The sequence below is a fragment of the Pongo abelii genome, chromosome 23 (assembly GCF_028885655.2).
Source record: "Pongo abelii isolate AG06213 chromosome 23, NHGRI_mPonAbe1-v2.0_pri, whole genome shotgun sequence".
Taxonomy (NCBI): Eukaryota; Metazoa; Chordata; class Mammalia; order Primates; family Hominidae; genus Pongo; species Pongo abelii.
The window spans coordinates 45,288,572-45,307,149 of NC_085929.1; the positions used below are offsets into that span (position 1 = coordinate 45,288,572).

General features: G+C 45.7%; 1 protein-coding gene and 1 long non-coding RNA gene across 3 annotated transcripts in view; one reads left to right on the forward strand and one right to left on the reverse strand.

Moving 5' to 3' along the window:
* Positions 1-4,370, reverse strand: part of DNAL4 (dynein axonemal light chain 4) — a 19,285-nt gene extending 14,915 nt beyond the window's left edge. Inside the window, exon 1 of one of the 2 annotated variants that reach the window (XM_002831144.5) lies at positions 4,209-4,370. The gene's annotated coding sequence lies outside the window, so the exon portion shown is untranslated. Of the gene's footprint in view, positions 1-4,004; positions 4,152-4,208 lie in introns of those variants that run through there. The other variant, XM_054543471.1, reaches the window with a different exon arrangement.
* Positions 1,902-18,578, forward strand: part of LOC134761209 (uncharacterized) — a 27,152-nt gene continuing 10,475 nt past the window's right edge. Inside the window, exon 1 of the long non-coding RNA XR_010139532.1 lies at positions 1,902-3,891. This is a non-coding gene — a long non-coding RNA (uncharacterized LOC134761209). The remainder of the gene's footprint in view (positions 3,892-18,578) is intronic.

Here is an 18,578-nt window from a genome sequence, read left to right on the forward strand (position 1 = left end):
CTTCCAGGCGGATGAACACAACAGTGCCAAGGCAGAAAGTACAAAGCATCTTCTGGGAAAGTCTAACAGTCCGATTCGGCTAGAAGATAGAATTTGGCAAAGAAGGGAGAAATAAATCTGGGAAAAAAGGCTGGGGTTGGGCTGTGGACATGTAGATGGGTCCTGAAACCCATGCTTACATATTTTTGTAGACATGGGGTCTCTATGTTGCCCAGGCTGGTCTTGAACTCCTGGACTCAAGTGATGCTCCCACTTCAGCCTCTCAAAGTGTTGGGATTACAAGTGTGAGCCACCATGCCTGGCAAGATGTGTGGATCTTTTTCATAGTGAATGGGAAACCCTTTGGAGGTCTCTGGGTGGCTGGTGACGTGGGTGGGCTGGGTTGACAGGAGCAGAGACTGGAGGTAGGAGCAGTCGCTAGGAAGCTGCAGTAATGGTCCAGGGGTATTAATGTCACAGGCAAGAAAGACTTGAAGGAAAGTGTTGGCTTCAGGAATGGAGACGATGTATGCTCTGCATGCAGGCAGAATCAAAACAACCTGACAACTGCCCAAGTGGAATGGGCATAGTGGAGTGAGGAATGATGCCCAGGAGGATGGTGATGCCACTGATGGGGAGAGGGGAAACCAGGTGGCACAGCTGGGTAGAGAAGCAGGTCAGTTTCATTTCAGAGCTGCCAAGTTTAAGTTGCTGGTAAGATACGCAAATGGAGGTATCTAGTCAGGAGAAAGAAATCACCAAGTCATGGGCTATCGGGGCAGAAGGGAAGCCATCAAGTCCAACTATCGCATCAACACAGTCATGCGTTGCTTAATGACAGGGGCATGTTCTGAGAATCGTTAGGCAATTTTGTTGTGTGAATGTCATAGAGTGTACTTACACAAACCTAGATGATGTAGCCTACTACAGACCTAGGCTATATGGTAGGGCCTATTTCTCCGAGGCTACAAACTTGTATAGCATGTTACTGTACTAAATACTGTAGGCAACTGTAATGCAATGGTGTTTGTGTATCTAAACACAGAAAAAGTACAGTTGGCTGGGCGCGGTGGCTCACGCTTGTAATCCCAGCACTTTGGGAGGCTGAGGTAGGTGGATCACTTGAGGTCAGGAGTTCGAGACCGGCCTGGCCAACGTGGTGAAACCCCGTCTCTACTAAAAATACAAAAATTAGCTGGTGTTGTGGCGTGCGCCTGTAATCCCAGCTACTCAGGAGGCTGAAGCGGGAGAATCTCTTGAACCTGGGAGGGGGAGGTTGCAGTGAGCAGAAATCACACCCCTGCACTCTAGCCTGGGTGGCAGAGCGAGTCTCTACCTCCAAAAAAAAAAAAAAAAAAAGACAGTAAAAATATGCTATAAAAGTTAAAAAATCATACACCTATATAGGTCACTTCCCATGAATGAAGCATGTAGGACAGGAAGTTGCTGTGGGAGAATCAGTGAATGGGTGGTGAGGGAAAGTGAAGGCCCAGGACATTGCTGGACACTATTATAACTTTATTTTATTTTTTATTTTTATTTTATTTTATTCTTTGACATGAATCTCGTGCTTGTTCCCCAGGCTGGAGTGCAATGGCGCGATCTCGGCTCACTGCAACCTCCGCCTCCTGGGTTCAAGCGATTCTCCTACCTCAGCCTCCTGAGTAGCTGTGATTACAGGCACGTGCCACCATGCCAGGCTTATTTTTCTATTTTTTATTTAGTATTTTTAGTATTTTGTATTTTTGTATTTTGTATTTTTAGTAGAGATGGGGTTTCTCCATGTTGGTCAGGCTGGTCTCAAACTTCTGACCTCAGGTGATCCACCCACCTCAGCCTCCCAAAGTGCTGGGATTACAGGCGTGAGCCACTGCGCCCAGCCTATTTATTTTTATTTTTTAGATGGAGTCTCGCTCTGTTGCTAAGGCTGGAGTGCAATAATGTGATCTCGGCTCAATGCAACATCCATCACTCGGGTTCAAATGACTCTCCTGCCTCAGCCTCCCAAGTAGCTGGGATTACAGGCGCCTGCCACCATGCCTGGCTAATTTTTGTTTTTTTTTTGAGTACAGACAGGGTTTCACCATGTTGGGCAGGCTGGTCTCAAATGCCTGACCTCAAGTGATCCCTCCGCCTTGGCCTCCCAAAGTGCTGGCATTACAGGCGTGAGCCACCATGCCTGGCCACTACTGTAACTTTATAAACACCGTACACTTAGGCTGCACTAAATTTATAGAAAATATTTTTCTTTCTTCCATAATAAGTTAACCTTAGCTTACTGTAACTTTTTTACTTTGTAAATGTTTTGATTTTGTTAACTTTTTGACTCTTTCGTAGTAACACTTAGCTTAAAACACAAACACATTGTACAGCTATACAAAAATATTTTTTCTTTATATCTTTATTCTATAAGCTTTTTTCTACTTATAAATTTTCTTTTTTTTTTTTTTACTTTTTTTTTTTTTGGAGACAAAGTTTCACTCTTGTTGCCCAGGCTTGAGTGCAATGGCGCTACCTCAGCGCACTGCAACCTCCACCTCCCGGGTTCAAGCCATTCTCCTGTCTCAGCCTCCTGAGTAGCTGGGATTACAGGTGCCCGCTACCACATCTGGCTAATTTTTTGTATTTTTGTAGGGATGGGTTTTACCATGTTGGCCAGGCTAGTCTCAAACTCTTGACCTCAGGTGAACCGCCTGTGTCGGCCTCCCGAAGTGCTGGGATTATAGGCGTGAGCCACCGTGCCTGGCCTTTTTTTATTTTTTATTTTTTTTTAACATTTTAAACTTTTTTGTTAAAACTCAGACACAGATACACTAGCCTAAGCCTGCACAGGGTCAGCATCCTTAGTGTCACTATCTTCCACTACCACATCTTGTCCCGCTGGACTGTCTTCAGGGCAATAACACGCATGGAGCTGTCATCTCCTATGATAACAATGCCTTCTGCTTGAATACCTCCTGAAGGACCTATCTAAGACTGTTTACGGTTAAATTTTATTTTCTTATAAGTAGGAGGAGTGTACACTGTAAAATAACAATAAAAGTGTAGGATAGTAAACACATAAACAAGTAAGTCATTTATTACCATTATCAAGTATTATGTCCTGTACACAATTGTATGTGCTATATTTTATATGACTGGCAGAACTGTAGGTTTGCTTACACCAGCATGACCACACACGTGAGCATTTTGCTTTGACATTACGACGGCTATGTAACTAGGTGATAGAAATTTGTCAGCTCCATTATAACCTTAGGGCACCACCGTGGTATCTGTGGTCTTTCTTGACCAAAACGTTGTTATATGATACATGACTGTATTTCAATCTCCATCTGTCCCACTCCCCTCCCCTAAGTAACCCTAACCATGGAAGCCCAGGAGGAAGATCAGAGAGGGTCAACTGGAGAAATGACAGTTCATGCTGACCGGGTTGATAACATTTCCCAGAGAGGGAAATTGTGGTGAAGAGACAAAGGAAGGAAACTAACAAATATTGAATCTATACTGGACTGGACTCTGTACTTCATATTAGCCTCAGAATTACCAAAGGAGATGCACTGTCGTATACTGATTTTACATATGCACAGATTAAAAGCGCAGGGAGGATAGGTCTTGAGACTGGGAATCCAAATTAGGTTTGCCAAGTTATTTTCACAATACACGATACCTCCCATTGGGGAGCACATCCTCTCGGAAGCCTAAAGTTGGGTCAAAGAACAACGACATCCTAGAACGTCAGAGTGGAAGAGGCCTTAGAGATCACTCAACTTCTCGTTTACAGATGGGGAAACTGAGACCCAAACAGGGGAAATGACCAGCCCAGAATCCCAGTACGTCGCCAACTCTCCAAGCCAAGAGCGGTCTGACGGAGTTGATGGCGATCCCGCGGGAGAGGGAATTACTCCGCGAAAGGTCGGGGGATCAAGGTGCTGGGGGAAGTCGGCTAAAGGAGGACGCGGGACCACGAAGCTGGGCAGGCCTTGGGTGGGTGGGGAAGAGCAGCCGGCAGAGTCGCGATGGCAAACCTGTCACGACAGAGCTCGCAGGTCCTGAAGTGGGGGTGAGGGTGGGGGTTGAGGATGGGAAGACCTGGGGCAGGGGAACAGCAGGCAGGAGACTGAGGTGGGGCCTCGGCGGCGGGCGAGGCCTCTTCCGCCCCGCGTTGCCTCCCGCCCTCCCTCCGGGCCGGCCCTCCCCGCCTGGCTGCCCGCCGCGCCCCGGGGCCTCACCTGCTCCCGCGGGGGCCGGAGCCGGGGCCGCAGCCAGCGCACCCCCGCCAGGGTTGTCAAGGAGCGAAACAAGAGTGTCTTAGCAACCAGCAAGGAAGTCCTGCCCCCTCACCGGACGTTGACGGGAACTTCACTTATTATTGGTGGATAAAAGTATGAATCAGCGTGAAAGGCCCTTACAAGTCAGGCGTTTGCAAGGAAAGGGGCGTGGTTTAGAGGCCAGGGAGGCGGGACTTCACTTATAGTTGTCTTAAGCGTGCCCGAAGAGCAGGGGACACATTGAAGTTCTTTTTCTAGGGAAACAAATTTCGAAAAGCAGTACTGCCTTGGGAGGTTCTTTTAGTCATTTGAAATAACAAATGCAACTTGTTGGCGTCGTGACACTTGCAACTTGTTGGCGTCGTGACACTTAGCCACCACTTTATTGGGATCTGAAAAGCCTAATAATAACTAGCATTTATGTAGGGCTGTACAATTAATATCTCAGTTGATCCTCGCTACAGTACTTTTAGGTGACAATATTCGTCATCCCATCTGAACTAAAGTTCAGAGAGGTTAAGTAACTTGGTAAAGGATGGAGGTAATCTCCCTGGAGGAGGAACCCAGGGGCTCCTTCCTCTGTGCCACACCCTTGTATGGTCACCTAGCCCTAGTCACTAGGAGACATTTGTACCACCTAATTTCAGACACAGTTGCCCAGAGCCTGCCTTTTCTTCCCCTTGAGAGGGAAAATTAATCCGAAAGTACGGAGATGGAAAAGGGGAAAGGGGAAGAACTGGCGGATTCTATTATTTGATTGGTAGATCAAAGGGTCAGTTGGGTACTTCGTAGTTTAAACCTTTATTATTGTGATGAGTGCTTGGGGTGAAACCCCACTGCCACATTTACTGGCATTGAAGCCGTCTTTGCCAAAATTATAACTGAGGAAATTATGACAGTGAAAGAGATCAGACCTAACCCACTCCATCTTGCCTTTCTAGCCTTTAAGCTGTCTTTGTTCATTCCTAGGCATAGGCTGAACGAACCTTGGGAAAGAATTTAGTTTATAGTTTTACTCTGAAAGAAAATTGACAATAGCCCTTTCCCAAAAAGGCTCCCTTCCTGCCTTGGGACCAGTCTGCCTTTGTAGGACTAACAAATTAGCTACAACATTAGAAATTATGGTTTAGGGGTCACACAGCAGCCTCTGGCTGCAAGAGTCTGAACCTTCCCAAATTGCTCCTGGGGATAACATCACTATTGTAAAACCTAAGATCAGTGCTTGAGATATTTTGCAGACCCTGCGCTCAGTGGATCAGCTGACACCACCCAAACCAGTAATTTGGCTCAAACAGTTCTGTGTTCCCACCCAGAAACAGAAGACTGCAAGAAAACCTCACTTTGACCCCCTCAGTATTCCATCTTTGACTTAATCAATCAGCACTCCTCGCTTGCCAAGCCCCTACCCACAAAATTATCTTTAAAACCTCTGATCTGTGAATGCTTGGGTAGCATATTCAACTGCCTCCTAGCCATGTCCACCAGAATGTTCTACAAGCCCTTCAAACTCAGTGTGTCCCAAACTGAATTGATCATCTCCCTCCAATCTTCTCTTCCTGCATTCCCCATTCCAGTAAATGGCACCACCCCCCACCCAGTTGCCTCCATCAGAAACCAGGGGGGAGTCCTTCACCCTTCCCACTACAATCGCCCACTTCCAATCACAAGCATGCCAATTTTGACTCCTCACTATTTCCTGATACAGCCTTTCTGGCCACGTTCATGGCACCCTCCATGTGCACAACACCACAATCCCATCTACATGAGTGCAATCTCCCAGTGGGACTCCCTGGCTGCAGTCTTGTGCCTCTCTAATTTATCCTCTGTACCATAGTCAACATGACCCTGCCAAAACCCAAATCTCACCACTGCATTCCTCTGTTTGAGTAATTTGAGTAATAATAAAACTACCCTCTCCCGCACAGCTGGCTCTGTTTGAATTACCTTTCTCCATTGCAATTTCCCTGTCTTGATACATCGGCTCTGTCTAGGCAGTGGGCAAGGTGAACCCATCGGGCAGTTACAGCATCTACTGGGAGCTCAGCCCTCGCCAGGTGCTAGTGATTCAGAGAGGAGTAAGATGAGGACCTTGATCCCATGGAAGGCACAGTCCAGTGAACAGACAGCCATGTGAACAAATAGATATAGAATAATTCATTTTACCAATGCTATGGTAGAGGTGTGGGCAAGATTCTGGCTCTCTCCAAGGAGGGAGTAACTAACTCTCAGAGTGTGGTACTTGAGTTGGCTGAGTCCAGGATGACCCCGGGGGGCTAATTGAGGGTGGGACAGCATGTTTCACTGGGGAACTGTGGGTGGCTCCGTAAGGTCTGAGTGGAGGGCGAATGTAGGTGTAGGTGGGAGGTGATGGGGGTGAAGATGCTAAGGGAAGTAGGGAAGTAGTCAGAAGGGTTTTGAATGCCAGGTTCAGGGACTTGAGTGCTCCCTGGGATGAGGTAAGAATAGGCACAGTAGCTGTTGGAGGGTTTCAAAACGTGGTCACGTTTGTGTTATGGAAAGATCACTCTGGTGGTGAAGACGGTGAATTGGATTTTGAGTGGGTAGACAGGAGGCAGGCACAGTGGGTTTGGTTCTGAGAGTTGGCAGCTTGAAGGGTGCTAGGTCCTTGCTGGTTCTTAAGATGCCTCCCTGGTGCGTTCTGATGGTCCGTGGAATGTCTGACTCAGCCTCCAGATTTCCTTAATCCTCTTTGCCAACTTTCTCCAGGAGATGGAAGGTAGCCTTTGAGGAGGAGGATGCTCTTGCCTACGCCTCTCATCCAAATTTCTCCCAAAAGGGGTCCACAGTTGCTGTCTTCTCTTTCTCACCTCCCATTCACTCTTCAGCCCACTGCAATCTGGCTTCCACTCCCACAACACCACTGAAATTTCCTCCTCCATGGTTACCAGTGACCTCCTGAAGAGCAGAATCCAATAGACCCTTCAGTCTTTAGCTTACTGGACCCAGCCCCACTTCTGGCATGAGCCTGTTGACCATGCCCATCTAAATGAACTTCTCTACCCCATCGGTGGCACCTGGAGAACTCTTTACCATATAGATTCTAGGGCCCTACTGCTCCAGGATGGTGAAAGGCAGGAAAGTGTATTTCTCATCAGCACCCGTGGTGCACACTAGAGAATCACTGCTCTATCCCAACACCCAGGGAACCTCACTCTCCTACATGTCCTCAAACCTCTCCTCCTTTTTGGCCTCCTTGGACTCTTCTTTCTTTTTCTTTCTTTCTTTTTTTTTTTTTTTTTTTGAGGTGGAGTCTCGCTCTGTTGTCCAGGCTGGAGTGCAGGGGCACAATCTCACAATCTCAGTTCACTGCAAGCTCTGCCTCCTGGGCTCACGCCATTCTCCTGCCTCAGCCTCCTGTAGCTGGGACTACAGGCGCCTGCCACCACGCCCGGCTAATTTTTTTTTTTTTTTGGTATTTTTAGTAGAGACGGGGTTTCACCGTGTTAGCCAGGATGGTCTCAATCTCCTGACCTCATGATCCGCCTGCCTTGGCCTCCCAAAGCGCTGGGATTACAGGCATGAGCCACCGTGCCCGGCCTTGGACTTTTCTTTCTTTGCTCTCTGTGCCTATCTTGACCCCTTTTCTTCTCACTAATGCTCTCAAAATTCTTTCTACCTGAGGTCACCTCCTCATCAGTAACAGTGTTCCCCTGTGTCACATTCCCTGGAGTATTTACTGGAATTGAGGGTAGGGTATGCACTTTTGGAAAAGCCTCCCTGGTGATCCTGAACACTGTCCCAGGGAGCTATGCCACCCCATGCATATCTTGTTGAGGATTGCTACCTTAGGTACTTTCCCTTGGGGGTCTCCTCCACTCCCAAGTTTTCCATCGTCAATGTCCTTCTAAATTCTGATGCCTCCTGTATTTCTTTTTCTATATTAGGCCTCTCTCTGGAGCTCTGGACCCAAATATTCAACTGCCTCCTGGCCACGTCCACCAGAATGCTCCATAAGTCCTTCAAACTCGGTGTGTCCCAAACTGAATTGATCATCTCCCTCCAATCTGCTCTTCCTGCATTCCCCATCTCAGTAAATGGCGCTACCCCCTACCCCCCACCAGTTGCCTCCACCAGAAACCAGGGAGTTGTCCTTCACACTTCCCACTACCATAGCCCACTTCCAGTCAATCAAAAGTGTGCCAATTTTGACTCCTAACTGTTTCCTGATACAGCATTTCTGGTCATGTTCATGGTACCCTCCATGTGCACAACACCACAATCCCATCTCCATGAGTGCAACAATCTCCTAGTGGGACTCCCTGGCTGCAATCTTGCCCCTCTCTAATTTATCCTCTGTACCACAGTCAACATGACCCTGCCAAAACCCAAATCTCACCGCTGTATTCCTCTGTCCGATAACCTCTTCTCTCCTTCCATGACTTCCCATTGCCTAAGGGTGACATTCACCTGCCCTGTCGTGGCATTTAAGACCCCCCATGGCGTGGCCCCCGGGCTCCCCCATCTTCTTCTTGCTGCTCCATCCCCTGTGCTTTACGCCTCCATTACACCAACTGTCATGGCTCTCCACCCACGCCAGGCTGTTTTTCACCTCCCTGCCTTTGTTCACAAATTCTCTCTGCCCACATCCTCCCCCTGCTCCTCCCTCCCTCCTTTTGGTTCTATGAGCCCATAAGGTTTTGGCCTAAGCTTGTATACTTTGGGAACTCATCTCTTGCAGTCAGAAGAGTCCTTTGTGTTCCTGTCTCATCTGGTGCATGTTCCTGTCACTGCCCTTCTTCACCATTTTGTACTTGAGTTTCATTCTCTGTCTCCCTTTGTGAGCTCCTGGAGAGCAAGGGCCTTGCCCTCTTCATTTTTGCATCCCATGTACCACACAGGACCTAACCAAGAGTTGGTGCCCAGTCAATGCTTTGTGAATAAGTGTGTGAGTGAATGACTGAGGTGCAGAGGGTCAGACTCTACTTCTCCCAGACTCAGCTCTTGTCAATTCCAAGACTTAGTCTAGTACCAGCTACCCCCTTTCTTGGGCTGCTCTTGCTGTTTAAAGTGGCTGATGGTGGACACCCAGGAATCAGCAATTGGATCAGTTGCAAGTAACAGAGATTGGAAAAATAGTGGCTTAAACAATGCAAAGTGTTTGTTTTTCTCATGTAGCAAGAAGTAATTCAGGGCTGCCAGGCATGGGTCTCCATGGTCTCATCAAGGACCCAGCTAAGCCAGCACAAGATCCACACACCCATACCTCCAGCATCTCACTTGCACCCAGGTAGAAAAAGGGGGAAGGACAAAGGACAAACTAATAATTGCTAACTGGGTCAGTGCCCTTAAATGACACTTCCTCTAGCATCTCATTGGTCAGAATGATGTCACATGATGATCTTAGCTGCAAAGGAGGCTGAAGAATATATTTTAGCAGGGCATATTGCAGCCTCCAATAGAATTGTGGTTCTGTTTGTAAGGAAGCAGGGAAATATAGACATTGAGTCTGCCTACCCACCCAGTTGCCATCTTCCCAGCCTTCTTTGCTATGAGAGTTGCTATTGAGTATGGGTATTGAGTAGCACGTACTCAGGGAAGTTGGGTCCAGTCCCAAAGGATGAATCCTGTCTAGTTTAAACCAGTCATGGTACTCCCATTTCTGCCTGAGATGGGTTTGGGTTGAGCATGTGACCTGCTTCTGGATAATGAGACATAATTGCCTTCTGGGGGCTTTCCAGAGAGTTTTCCTCCCTCATAAAGAAACAGATGTGATGAGGTAATCATCTCCCTTTTTTCCTGTCTTGAACACAGTTGGGCGATGACGTGATCCTGAAATAGCCTTGGTAACCTACAACCATGAGTGGTCAGGGCTACAGGAAGCCAAATGCGGAGGATGGTGGAGCAGGGTGATGGGAGATTCTGGCTTGATCGAGTCTTTGAGTGGCTGAGTTGACCAATCTTGAAATTGCCTACCTCCAGGCTTCTTGTATAAGCCACATTTTAACCATATGTTCTGCTACTTGCAGCTGAAAATACCTGATATTTGTGATTTGTCTGTCTAGCATCCTTCCCTTTGGAAAATAGCACCCTTTCTTTTTTGGGGGAACTCCTATCCTCACTCAACCCTGTGGTTCTAGTTGGGGATGGTATTCATTGTACCTCATCCTCCCTGGGGAAGGATTCCTGATCCAAGCTAGAGCAGTCATAATCCTTCCCTGAGATTGTTTTTTTAAACTAAGCATAGACTTGAGCATGCTAAGGAGCCTCTTAGAGCAAGCCAATCTGGAGAAATAAACAGACACTCAGAAGGTATGAGGGACAGGGAACCAAAGAGTCTTCCTGGAGGTCCAGTTGTCCTTGAGGCCAGCTGTTCCCATAGGTTGATTATGAGAGTTCATAGATGCCCCACTTTTTGCCTACACTGGTTCAAGTTGAATTTCTGTTACTTCTGACACACATGGGGCCTGAACCTCCTTCTTCCCCTACCTAAGTCCTTCCCATCCTTCAAATTTCCACTTGGTTGCCTTTTTATAGCCAATTCTTTGCTGGAGTTAGCTGCTGAGGACATAGGGATTATTGAGACTCAGTCCTCACAACCCAATGGAAAGACAGATATAGACAGTCACAATCCTGGGGGTGGGGCAAGTACTACAAGACACAGAAAACCTCAGGCCAAGGTGACTGATTTATTTTTATAACCTGATGTGGTTTGGATTTGTGTCTCTGCCCTAATCTCAAGTCAAATTATAATCTCCAGTGTTGCAGGGGCGGGCCTGGCAGGAGGTGATTGGACGACGGGGGCAGATTTCCACCTTTGGTGCTATTCTTGTGATAGTGAGTGAGTTCTCACAATATCTAGTTGTTTAAAAGTGTGTAGCGCCTCCTGCCATGCCTCTTCCTCCTGCTCCCGCCACGTGAAGACATGCCTGCTTCTCCTTCACCTTCTGCCATGATTGTAAGTTTCCTGAAGCCTTCCTGGCCATGCTTCCTATAGAACCTGCAGTACTGTGAGCCAATTACACCTCTTTTCTTTAAACCAGTCTTAGGTATTTCCTTATAGCAGTGTGAGAACTGACTAATCCATAACTCTAGTGTCTAACAAAGGGTCTGGCACAGAGTGTTGGTGTGATGAATGAATGAACACATGTACCAGTTTGGTTAGAGGAAAAAGCCTTTTCACCATATATAGCTTATGGTCAATACTCTTATCCCTAGGGTTTTGCCCTCATGGTCCAAGCTATTTCACACCACATCCCATCCCATGCAACACGGTGGAGGAAGGAAGGGAGAGGAGGGGAAGGGCATGCCATCTCCATTTAAAGATTCAGCTGGGAAGCAACGTGCATCATTTTACTCCATCCCATTGCCTAGAACTTAGTTGTGTGGCTTAACCACAAGGAAATCTGGGAAATGTAGTCTTTATTCTGGATGGCCATATTTGCGCCTAGCTAAAAACCAGGTCTGTGCGAGGGGCTCTATTTCCATGAAGGAGATAGGAGAACAGGTATTGATGTCCAAATAGCGCCTCTGCCACAGTGGGGCTTCGGAATAAGGCAGATGTGATTTCAAATTTCAGCTTCTCAGCTCTGTGATCTCAGCAAGTCACTAGACCTCTCTGAGCCCAACCCTCTTCATCTGTAAAATGGGAAGGGTTGTAAGGGTTGGATGGCATAACTTGCACTCAGCACTTTATGGGGGATTAAATATCTATCGCTGTCTTCTTTTCCCTCCAGCGAAAGGACTCATGCTTGAATTCTAGCCATGTCTCTAAGGTTCTATGTGACCTACTCTCCTGGGTCCTCTTGCTGGGGGAAGAGTTATTTAAGGCTTGGCTGGATGATCACTTAGCGGGAAGTTGAGAAGGAGATTCAAGATCATATAGGGGGCTGGACGCAAAGATCTGAACCTGAGATTATAGTATAGGTTTTTGACACCTGGGGTGAGTGTGTGTTGAGTGTTATGAAGCTTCTCCCAGGACAGCACACACACATGTTGCCCTACTCAGGCAAAACGGATAGACTTGAACAACAGTTTCTCTGTTCAGGTACTGCAGGGATATACCTCCAGTTCCACTATTTGAGTGTCACTTGTTTGTCTATATGGCTGCCTTGTCCTGGCCTGAAAGCTCCTGGGAGCAGGAAAAATCATTATATTTATCGAGCAGCTGTTATTTGCCACTTGATTTATATTTTCTTGTTTAGTTCTCACTACCACCTAGCAAGAACAGTTTTATTGTCCCTATTTTGCAGATGGGGAAATTGAGGCTCTGAGTTTACTAGAGTCACCTGTCTCTCAGTAGCAGAGCCAGAATCTGAGCCCCAAACTGCATCATGAGAGCCCATTTTCTTCCTTCTGCACCATGCTCCCATTGCCTTATTCATTTCCAAATCCCTAGCTCTCAGTATGGTTTCTAGAGCACAGGAAATGTTTAATGAATTCTTAAAATAGAGAAAGCCTTGTCTCCAGGAGTGGTGGCTCATGCCTGTAATCCCAGCACTTTGGGAGGCTGAGGTGGGTGGATCATTTGAGGTCAGGAGTTTGAGACCAGCCTGGCCAACATGGTGAAACCCTGTCTCTACTGAAAATACAAAAAGTAGCCAGGCGTGGCGGTGCATGCCTGTAATCCCAGCTACTCAGGTGGCTGAGGCAGGAGAATCGCTTGAACCCGGGAGGTGGAAGTTGGAAGTTGCAGTGAGCTGCGATTGCGCCACTGAACTCCAGCCTGGGAAACAGAGCGAGACTGTCTCAGAAATAAAATAAAATAAAATAAAATAGAGAAAGCCTTGTGTGGACCAGAGTTGAGCAGGAGGGGAAGAGGTGTTAGGCTCTCCTACCCCCATTCCTGAGCACCTCTCACTCCATTCCTGACCAGGCAGTTCTCCAGTTTCCTGGGGGTCGCTTCATGCTAGGTCCAGATGACCCAATGGTGGGGAACGTGGCTCAGCTGTAAGCTTGGATCCTTTCCCAGAGCACAGCTAGCTTCAAGCTAGCTGTGACAAAGTCTTTGTTACAGCTCCTTGGGGCTTGTTCTTGGAGCTCCCCACCCTGGGCACTCCCTAGGTCCCAGAATTTTCTCCTTTCTTTCTTTCTCTCTCTCTCTTTCTCTCTTTCTTTCATTCGTTCGTTCGTTCTTTCTTTCTTTTCTTTCTTTCTTTCTTTCTTTCTTTCTTTCTTTCTTTCTTTCTTTCTTTCTTTCTTTCTTTCTTTCTTTCTTTCTTTTCTTTTCCTTCCTTCCTTCCTTCCTTCTTTCTTTCTTTCTTTTTCTTTCTTTCCTGCCTTTCTCCTTCCTTCCTTCCTTCTCTCTCTTTTTCTCTTTCTTTTCTTTTCTTTTTTTTTTTAGACAGAGTCTCACTCTGTCGCCCAGGCTGGAGTACAGTGGCGCAATCTCGGCTCACTGCAAACTTCGCCTCCGGGGTTCACGCCATTCTCCTGCCTCAGCCTCCCAAGTAGCTGGGACTACAGGTGCCCGCCACCACCCCCAGCTAATTTTTTTGTATTTTTAGTACAAAAAAAATTTAGTACCGTGTTAGCCAGGATGGTCTTGATCTCCTGACCTCGTGATCCACCTGCCTCAGCCTCCCAAAGTGCTGGGATTACAGGCGTGAGCCACTGTGCCCGGACTTTCTCCTTCCTTCCTTCCTTCCTTCCTTCCTTCCTTCCTTTCTTTCTTTCTCTCTCTCTCTTTCTTTCTCTCTCTCTCTCTTCCTTCTTTCCTTCTTTCTTTCTGTCTTTCTCTCTCTCTTTCTCTTTCTTTTTTCTTTTTTATATAGAGACAGAGTCTTGGTTTGTTGGCCAGGCTGATATTGAACTCCTGGCCTTGAGTGATCCTCCGCCCTCAGCCTCCCAAAGTGCAGGGATTACAGGAAAGAGCCACCATGCCAGGCCCCTTTCTCTTCTTTCTGCTTCACTGAAACTTAACCATCCTAAATCCTTGTTTTAGAAGGAACCAATTTTTGGCTTTATTGGTTCTCTCTATAATATTTTTGTCTTCTGGCCGGGTGCAGTGGCTCACGTTTGTAATCCCAGAACTTTGGGAGGCCGACATGGGTGAATTACTTGAGGTCAGGAGTTCGAGACCAGCCTGGTCAACATGGTGAAACCCCATCTGTACTAAAAATACAAAGATTAGCTGGGTGTGGCAGTGCCTGTAATCCCAGCTACTCGGGTGGCTGAGGCAGGAGAATCGATTGCACCCAGGAGGTGGAGGTTGTAGTGAGCTGAGACCACGCCACTAGTCTCCAGCCTGGGCAACAGAGTGAGACTCTGTCTCAAAAAAAAAAAAAAATTGTCTTCTATTGTGTTAATTTCTGCTATTATCTTTATTACTTCCTCTACTTTCTTTCTGTTGGATTTACTCTTTGCAGTTGCATGAGATGGAGCCTTAATTGACTATCAGCCTTCCTTCTTTCCTAATGTATACATTTATGCCTACCAATGTCCTTCTAAACAAACATAGCTTCAACTGCATCTCACATGCTTTGCTGTTCCACATTTTCATTATCATTTAGTTAAAATTGTCTAATTTCTATTAAGATTTCTTCCTTTATCTGTGAGTTATTTAAAAGTGTTTTGCTTAATTTGTAAACATTTGGATATTATCTAGATTCCTTTTTTTTTTTTAAGATGGAATCTTGCTGTGTTGCCCAGGCTGGTCTTGAACTCCTGGGCTTGAACTCCTGGGTCTTGAACTCCTGGGCTCATCATCCTGCCTCAGCCTCCCGAGCAGCTGAGATTATAGGCATGAGAAACCACACCCAGCAGGGGCTATGTATTTTTTCAAAAACATTGATTTCTGGCTTCCTACTTAGTATGCTTTCATTCTCAAAAATTCATTGAAACTTACTTTTAACCCAGGCATGTCAGTCATTGTCATACATTTCTATGGCTGCTGTTTCAAATTCTCACAAACTTAGTGACTTAAAACAACACAAATGGATTATAAGTCTGAAATGGGTCTCCTTGGGGCCAGAAGCAGTGGTTCACGCCTGTAATCCCAGCACTTTGGGAGGCCGAGATGGGCCGATCACCTGAGGTTAGGAGTTTGAGACCAGCCTGGGCAACATGGCGAAACCCCGTCTCTACTTAAAAAAAAAAAAAAATTAGCTGGGCATGGTGGCACGCACCTGTAATCCCAGTTACTTAGGAGGCTGAGGCAGGAGAATCGCTTGAACCCACGTGGTGGAGGGTGCAGGGAGCTGACATTGTGCCACTGCACTCCAGCCTGGGTGACAGAGAGAGACACCGTCTCAAATAAATAAATAAATAAATAAAATAATAAAAATGAAAAATGAAATGTGTTTCATTGGGCTAAAATCGAGGTGTCCCCAGGGTTGCTGTTCTTCATGAGTCTCTAAAGGACACTCCGTTTCCTTTCCTTTTCTGGCCTCTAGAGGTTTCCCAAATTCCTTGGCTCACGGTCCCTTTACATCTTTAAAGCCAGCAGTGACCAGTTGAGTCTTTCTCATGCAGCATTTCCACTATTTGAGTATCACTTGTTTGGCACTCCCTCTTCCACATCTAAGGACCCTTACAATTTCACTGGGTCCATCCAGGTAAGCCAAGTTAATCTCCTTATCTCAAGGCTACCTGACTAACAGCCTTAATTCTATCTGAAACATTTCCCTTTGCATGTGACATATTTACAGCATCTGTGCATTAGGATGTAGACATCTTAGTGGTGGGACATTTGTTTGTCTGTTTGTTTTTGAGACAGAGTCTTGCTTTGTCACCTAGGCTGGAGTGCAGTGGTGCAATTTTGGCTCACTGCAATGTCTGCCTCCCAGGTTCAAGCAATTCTCCTGCCTTAGCCTCCCAAGTAGCTGGGATTATAGGTGTGCAACACCACACCCGGCGAACTTTTGTATTTTTAGTAGAGACGGACGGGGTTTCACCATGTTGGCCAGGCTGGTCTCGAACTCCTGACCTCAGGTGATCCACCCCCCTCCTCAGCCTCCCAAAGTGTTAGGACTGCAGGCGTGGGCCACCACTTCCCGCCCAGTTTGGGTAAATTTTTCATGTGCGATTGAAAAGAATATCTATTCTGTAGTTGCTCTGTTAGGTCAAATTTGTTCAATCATTTTGTCAAATTTTCTATAACCACACTGGATATAATTTTTTTTTTTTTTTGAGATTGTCTCCCTCTGTCACCCAGGCTGGAGTGCAGTGGTGCGATCTCCGCTCACTGCAACCTCCGCCTCTTGGGTTCAAGTGGTTCCCCTGCCTCAGCCTCCCGAGTAGCTGGGATTACAAGCATGAGCCACCATGCCCGGCCAGATGTAAAATTTTTATCTGCTTGTCCTATAAGTTACTGAGAGAAGTGTGTTAAAATATTCCATTTAGTCAACTCTTGTTTTGCACTTGTTAAATTTTCCTTTTGGTTCTGCCAATTTTTTGTTTTGTTTTGTTTTGTTTTGTTTTGAGACTGAGTCTCGCTCTGTCCAGCCCAGGCTGGAGTGTAGTGGCATGATTTCGGCTCATTGTAACCTCCGCCTCCCGGGGTGAAACGACTCCCATGCCTCAGCCTCCCAAGTAGCTGGGATTACAGGCACCTGCCACAATGCCCAGCTAATTTTTGTGTTTTTAGTAGAGACGGGGTTTTGCCATGTTAGTCAGCCTGGTCTCGAACTCCTGACCTCAGATGATTCATCTGCCTTGCCTCCCAAAGTTCTGGGATTACAGGCATGAGCCACTGCACCCAGACTTGGTTCTGCCAATTTTTACTTTATATGTTATGAAGCTATGTTAATATGTGCATACAAATTTAAAACCATCATACCGTCCTAAGAGATTGATTCTTTACCATCATGAAATGTCCCTTTTATTTTTAGCAATGCTTCTTGCTCTTAAGTCTACTTTAATATAGCTATACCAACTTCCTTTGAAGTAATGTTTGCATGCTATGTATTTTTTATCTTTTTTTGGAAAGAAGAGATTTTATTTCTGTAACCAGGTATAGGGAGAAGGCTGGGGAAAACATCACCAGACCAACTCAAAGTTACCAAGTTTTTCCAGTGCTTATATACCTTCTAAGCTGTATGTCTATGTGTAAGTGTGCCTTTTCCTAAGGACAAAAGTGATTGATTCCACCTAATCTATAACTAAGTTCTGGGTCCTGGAGACCTTCCTCCGGAGCCTCAGTAAGTTTACCTAATTTAGATGGGGTCCTGGTGCTGGAGGTGATTACCGTTATCTTGTCTCCAGCTAAGGTGTTGAGGTCTGGGGGAGTTTCTTCGGACATCCAATAGAAGCTTTTTAATCCTAAACGCATCCTGGTGTGAGGAATGTAAGAATTTCTTTGTTATCTTGTTGCACTTCAAGGCCCAGGAAAGGCCTAGGCCAGACTTTTGTTTGGCCATTGTTATGTTCCAGACTTTGTGTAAGGGCAACTCCTCGTTCTTCTATCCTTTTAATTTCCATCTTTCTATGTAGTTTTTTTAACCCAGATTGACACTATTTGGAATAAGTATCTTTTTATATTTAGTGCAGTTACTAATTTACATTAAAATCGTTTAAATCAGCCCACTTACTATTTATTTTCTATTTGTCCTTTCCTTTGGGAGTCCCTTTTTTCTCCCCTTTTTGGGCCTTTGTTGAATTATTTTTACTATTCTTGTAGCAGCTTGTTAGTTACATATTCTTTTGCAATCCTTTAATGATTACTGTAGGAAAATATAACATTGATCCTGCACATATTAGGGTTTAATATAAAATTAATACTTTTGCTACTTCCAGGACAATGTAAAGACATTAGAATATTTTAATTGCATTCACCTCTTCCCAATTTTTGTTTTTATTGTCATGAATTGTAAAACTCACAAGACGTACTTGCTTTTATTTTCAATCAACATTAAGTAAGATTTATGCACATATGCACCCTTTCTGTTGTTCTTCACTGGAATCACCATGCTTCCTTCAGGGATCATTTTCCCGCTCCCTAAAGCACTTCCTTTAGTGAAGTTCTGTTGATGACAAAAAACATCAGTGATAAGTCCTCTTAGTTTTTTCTTTGTCTGAAAATATCATTATTTCATCTCCATTTCTGAAGGATGTTTTCACTGACTCTAGAATTCCAGGGTGGCAGTAATTTCCTTTCTGCACTTTGCAGATATTGGTTTATTGTCTTCCTTTCTCCATTCCTTCTGTTGAAAAGTTAGCTCTCAGTCTTGCTACTGCTCCTTGAAAGGTAATGCATCTTTTTCCTTTGGATGCATTTAAGAATTTTCTCTTTGTGTTTGATTTACAAATGTTTCACTATTTACAACTGTTTCACTATTAGGGGCCTAGCTGTGGTTTTCTTTTCATGCTTGGAGTTCCCTGAGATTCTTGAATCTGTGGCTTAATGTCTTTCAACAGATTTGGGAAAATTCTCAG